Source organism: Oncorhynchus masou, chromosome 10, assembly GCF_036934945.1.
Source record: "Oncorhynchus masou masou isolate Uvic2021 chromosome 10, UVic_Omas_1.1, whole genome shotgun sequence".
Classification (NCBI taxonomy): domain Eukaryota; kingdom Metazoa; phylum Chordata; class Actinopteri; order Salmoniformes; family Salmonidae; genus Oncorhynchus; species Oncorhynchus masou.
The window spans coordinates 26,094,435-26,100,538 of record NC_088221.1 but is presented as its reverse complement, the minus strand read 5'-3'; positions in this window follow the sequence as shown (position 1 = coordinate 26,100,538).

Sequence of the window (6,104 nt, the reverse complement as noted above, 5' to 3'; positions counted from 1 at the left end):
TATTACTGTTGTTTTTATTTCTTTACTTATCTATTGTAAACCTAATACCAATTTTTTACTTAAAAATTGCACTTTTGGTTAGGGCCTATAAGTAAGCATTTCACTGTAAGGTCTACCTAAACATTTATAAACACTAATGTTGTTTTCAAAAACACCCCTAAGCTAGACTAGCCTACTTTAACAACAGCTAACTAACTAACCAAAAATACAGTGATAAATAAACTCTGATTTGATTTATTCATGTGATGACAAAGTTGTTTAAACAAAAGCACAAAGCAAGTGAAACACAGAGACCTACAGACATGGCATTTACAGAGACATAAGATATTAAACAGTTTTTATTGTCTTCTGATTGATGTTGAGGATAAAGGTGATAACTGTATCCGTAACACTCCCACCCTTAAAAGAGCAACCCTCTATTTTATTATCCATTGAAAACATTCATTTTCACACACGAGACAAAGCATCTGCCAACGAACCCTTTTTGGTTAAATAGGACCCAACGATGGTAAAGGTAGATTCACAATCACGGATCCAATATATACAAGACACCCAGATCTTTGTCCAAAATTTATTAAATTTACCACCTTCTCTTTCTCCTCAAGTTTGAACGGTTGTTCAAAATCAGAGCAGGGGATGAGGGCCTTGTCGGGCGGACCACTCAAATGATCTAGTAAAAATCCTTACAACTGGAAAAGTATTCCTCCAGTGTGGGGTGGTAGGTGCAGGGAATGCAGTTATAGCCAAGACCTTGGCATTAACAGGGCGCACCTGTCCATGGAATCTCCATCCTCTTGAAACCTCTTTGGAACAGTCTTTTCACCCTCTTGGTCTGACACGGTGACAGCAGAACACATTATGTACAAAATAACTTACAAATAACATTTACATTTACATTTAAGTCATTTCACTGGCAACATAGGGCGCTCTTATTCCACTGATTAACTCAGACTTTCACAAAGTGCAATGGCACTGGGACAAAACCCATTCACCTTCTGACATCAGTGGAACAGCCACAATATTACAGTATCTCTAGTTTTAACCGCATCTAAATCATTTTCATAACTGGGGGGGACTGAGAAGGATTGCAGACCTTTATCCTATCATTAATCATATGTCCTACTTTATGACAATATTCCTTGAAGATACTACTGGTGGGGTTTCAGGTGTCTCCGGAAGGTGGTGATTGACTCAATGCGCTGTCCTTCCAACAAGATTAACTCCCGGAGAGAGTCGTTACCTTACTAGCAGGCCATTTATCAAACAGATTTCCCTTGTTTGTTCCACCATTTTCTATGAGACCTAAATCTCTGTCGGGCCAGGCACAAGCTCATAGCACGAACAGTTTTGACCACTTCATAATTCAAACTGGGCTGACAAAACCTCTTGGGCTTTACCAGGGAACTGTTCAGGCTTCAATGCTCAGTGGTGGGGAGGCGAGCAGGCCAGAGGTGGATGAACGCAGTGCCCTTCAAACGTGTTTGAGGACACAGCAGGTGTTTGGGTGTTCCAGGGCCTGATCAGAGCCTGGAGGTACATGCGGTTCTCGCCTGTTCCATCTCAAACTCACAGCTCCGTTGGAACTGGCAAGCACCATGGTCTTTGACAGTGGGGAGCAAAATGGATGTGTCTGGTGTTTTAGCCTTCATTATCTGGTCTTAAGCCAGTGGAGAGGCTCAGCGGAGGACCTGCTCTTCCAACAATACATTTAATACTATCCGGGGGAATCGATACTGAATAATGGTCAGCCAGAAAATCTTTTGGGAAAAAAAAGTTGAACACCAGAAGTGCGGAAATAGCTGCTACTTCAGCTATGACGTTCTGGATGAGTTATGACATATCCCGGGGTTTAATGGCACAGGCAGGGGGATGCCCAGCCATGCAAATTATTATTGTGACAAAGGAAAAGTTGCAGTAATCCAGACACACGGGAGATGACACCCAGTGCCTGGATTAACAACAGAACTAACTAACCAAAAATACAGCCGCCCAGTTCCTGTGTATTTAACAAAGTTCACCTACGGCAGGGCGCGTCTTGGTTTCCCCCTTTTCCACTCAAACACAAACACCATAACCAAAAACAATACTCACAGGTGATGACAAAGGATGTTGTTAAGACACAAAGCATGAACCTACAGACATGGCATTTACAGAGGCCTGGGCTCTAGAACAAACAAATGATGGGGTTTTTAAACCATGGGGAAAGAACTGTGATGTTTAGTTGAGAATTGATGATTGATTGGGGAGTGATGATTTTCACCTGACAGGATACACACACACACACAGGATGTTGTCAGGATCACGCTGTAAGGTTCTTAGCGCTCTGATTTGGAGCCACAACTCGGTGAGACATAAGATATTACAATGGAGTTGTCAATTTTATTATCCGTGATGGCGAGATCATGGATCGGGCAGTCCTTCCCTCCTGCGAGGATGGAAGAAGTAAGCATCACCATTTGACAGGGCCTTGTCGGGCGTCTCTATCAGCTCCGTCTTGCACGGTGGCAGACACATTATGTAAAAAAACACGAAAAACGAAAAAACGTACAGAATATGTTACGGCATCGTAAAACGACAGCCTTCTCATTCGGTGTCACTGACTAAGCCATTGCCTGCGCCATGTGGACGTATTGGTTATTACAGCATAAGGCTCCATAATCATAATTTATTTAGATAAAAACAAGGACATTAGGACCTGCTGAGACATGAGGACATATATAAATTAAGGGGGTTTATATTATAGTGTAATTAAAAAGACCATCAAAGCGTTAATGAATCTCCCTTTATATCGGGCTGAATGGAATTCATCCTCCAAATATGAGCGTATGTCAATCACTGCCTCTGACCTTCTCCCTTGTAACAAACACATACATAAAATTGGCCCATGCTCTAATATCTGGCTGTTGGTCTTATCTGCAGGCCTGGACACACTAGTGGCTGTGTGTGTTTTATTTAGTGGACAAAGCCCTCTTTCAGCCACCAGAAGGATGGAGAGAATGCACCGTCGGAGGGAGAGATGGAGGGAGGGGTGGTAGATGGGGACAGCTGGAGAGACAAGGCAGACTGGAACCGGACTGAAGTCATTCTTTATGACAGAGCAGAAAAGGTGTGTGGGAGGCGTATTACTGTGGGTTTAGTACATAATCAATCCAAGCAGCACATTAGAATAAATCTCTTAGTGTAAGAGCTGTTTGCGTCACTGGAGGCCAGTGCAGCATAATGGGAGGAAAACATGAGAATCTTGGCAGATTCCAAACCTTATACTGGTGGAGCAAGTATCCAATCTTCTTGTGTCTACAATGAGCCTGTGAAAACTGTTACAGCAGATTACAAGTTTGATTATTATTATTATTATTATTATGTTTGATTTAGTTCTGAAGACACACAATCATATCCCCAGCCATGCTAGAGGCTCTATTACAAACATTGGAAAAGGGTGCAGAACTAAAACACTCCAACCCACCTTCACTGTAGAACTGGCCTTACAGATTGATGCTGGACGATTTGCAGCTGTGACTGTGTTCTCCAAAGCTCCGTACCCCTCTCGAACCCCTGGCTCAGGATAAAACAGACTTGAAACAAAGTGCATATGGAAGCCAGATCTGAACAAACAGCAGCCAAGAGAATACCTCCACCTTTTTCCTCTAAGGTTAATACAGGTGTACAGAGACTGCACTCAGAATTCCATTCGAGGCACATAATCAAAAACCTCCAGAAAATATTTCAACTTGACATTTTCCTTGTGAATTGCAAATGTATTCAATAAGCAATAAGACACTACACCTATTTCTAATTTCTTTATTTTGCATTTCATGACATCATACATTTCCAAGCAACAGCATCTTCCTTCATACAGGGGGAGCTGTGTTAAACTTTAATGTGGTTAGTTGCATTTCTGCATGTGAAGTGACTGACATTATGAAAAGCATGTTATCTGGTAAGACAGCCCTCCACACACGTATTCATTGCTTACATCCCGGATCACAGCAGTCAATGTATGGAGTAGAAATAAACATCCGAACAAGTAGTGATGTGTATGACGATTCAGAGAAATACCAGACGATGCAATATGATAGCAAACCATGACAGTTCTCCTAAAAAGCAAATCAACCTTGACTGCTTCATGTCCTACGCTTATACAAGTTAATGAAATAAGGTCAGTATTTCATGAAGCTTGAATCTGCAGAGACCTAATAATACTGATGACCTGGCCACTTTAAAATGTGTTGGTGGCTGGGATTCAGAAGGAAAGCCCCCCCCCCTCCACAAACACATTTTATAAAAAAAACATAGCAGTACTGGCAGCCAACCAGCCATAATGAATTCCTCAGAAGGCACCCACAGAATCTCACCATTGCATATTCTACTAAAAATCACATCAAAACATCTGACCATTGAATCTGAAAACAGATCGCTGTCCCCAGGCCACCTGGTCGTGGCTGTCCCCAGGTCAACTGTTCTGCTTGTGGGTATGGAACCCTGACCTGTTTACCAGACGTGCTACCTTGTCCCGGACCTTCTGTTTTCGACTCTCTCTCTAACTCTGAATGATCGGCTATGAAAAGCCAACTGACATTTACTCCTGGAGGTGCTGACCTGTTGCACATTCTACAACCGCTGTGATTATTATTATTTGACCCTGCTGGTCATCTATATCTAATGTTTGAACATCTTGGCCATGTACTGTTATAATCTCCACCCGGCGCAGCCAGAAAAGGACTGGCCACCCCTCAGAGCCTGGTTCCTCTCTTGGATTCTTCCTACAGTTGAAGTCGAAAGTTTACATACACTTAGGTTGGAGTCATTAAAACTCATTTTTCAACCAGTCCACGAATTTCTTGTTATTAACAAACTATAATTCTGGCAAGTCAGTTAGGACATCTACTTTGTGCATGACAAGTCATTTTTCCAACAATTGTTTACAGATTATTTCACTTACAATTCACTGTATCACAATTCCAGTGGTTCAGAAGTTTACATACCCTAAGTAGACTGTGCCTTTAAACAGCTTGGAAAATTCCAGAAAACTATGTCATTGCTTTAGAAGCTTCTTATAGGCTAATTGACATCATTTGAGTCAATTAGAGGTTTACCCGTGGATGCATTTCAAGGTCTACGTTCAAACTCAGTCCCTCTTTGCTTGACATCATGGGAAAATCAAAAGAAATCAGGCAAGACCTCAGAAAAATAACTGTAGACCTCCACAAGTCTGGTTCATTTTTGGGAGCAATTTCCAAATGCATGTGGGCACCACGTTCATCTGTACAAACAATAGTACGCAAGTATAAACACCATGGGAACACTCAGCCGTCATACCGCTCAGGAAGGAGACGGGTTCTGTCTCCTAGAGATGAATGTACTTTGGTGCGAAAAATGCAAATCAATCCCAGAACAACAGCAAAGGACCCTGTGAAAATGCAGGAGCAATCAGGTACAAAAGCATCTATATCCACAGTAAAACGAGTCCTATAAAAATCGACATAACCTGAAAGGCTACTCAGCAAGGAAGAAGCCACTGCTCCAAAACCGCCATAAAAAAACAGACTACAGATTGCAACTGCACATGGGGAAAAAGATAAAACTTTTTAGAGAAATGTCCTCTGGTCTGATGAAACAAAAATAGAACTGTTTGGCCATAATGACCATAGTTATGTTTAGTGGAAAAAGGGGAGGCTTGCAACCCGGAGAACACCATCCCAACCGTGAAGCACGGGGGGGGGGCAGCATCATGTTGTTGGGGTGCTTTGCTGCAGGAGGGTCTGGTGTACTTCACAAAATAGATGGCATCACGAGGAAACAAAATGTGGTATATTGAAGCAACATCAAGAAATCAGTCAGGAAGTTAAAGCTTGGTCGCATATGGGTCTTCAAAATGGACAGTGATCCCAAGCATACTTCCAAGTTGTGGCAAAATGGCTTAAGGACAACAAAGTAAAGGTATTGGAGTGGCCATCACAATGCCCTGACCTCAATCCTATAGAAAATGTGTGGGTGCAACAGTACAGACTTTACGCCCGTCCCCTCGCCCCGACCTGAGCGCGAACCAGGGATGCTCTGCACACGCCAACAGTCACCGTCGAAGCATCGTTGCCCATCACTCCACA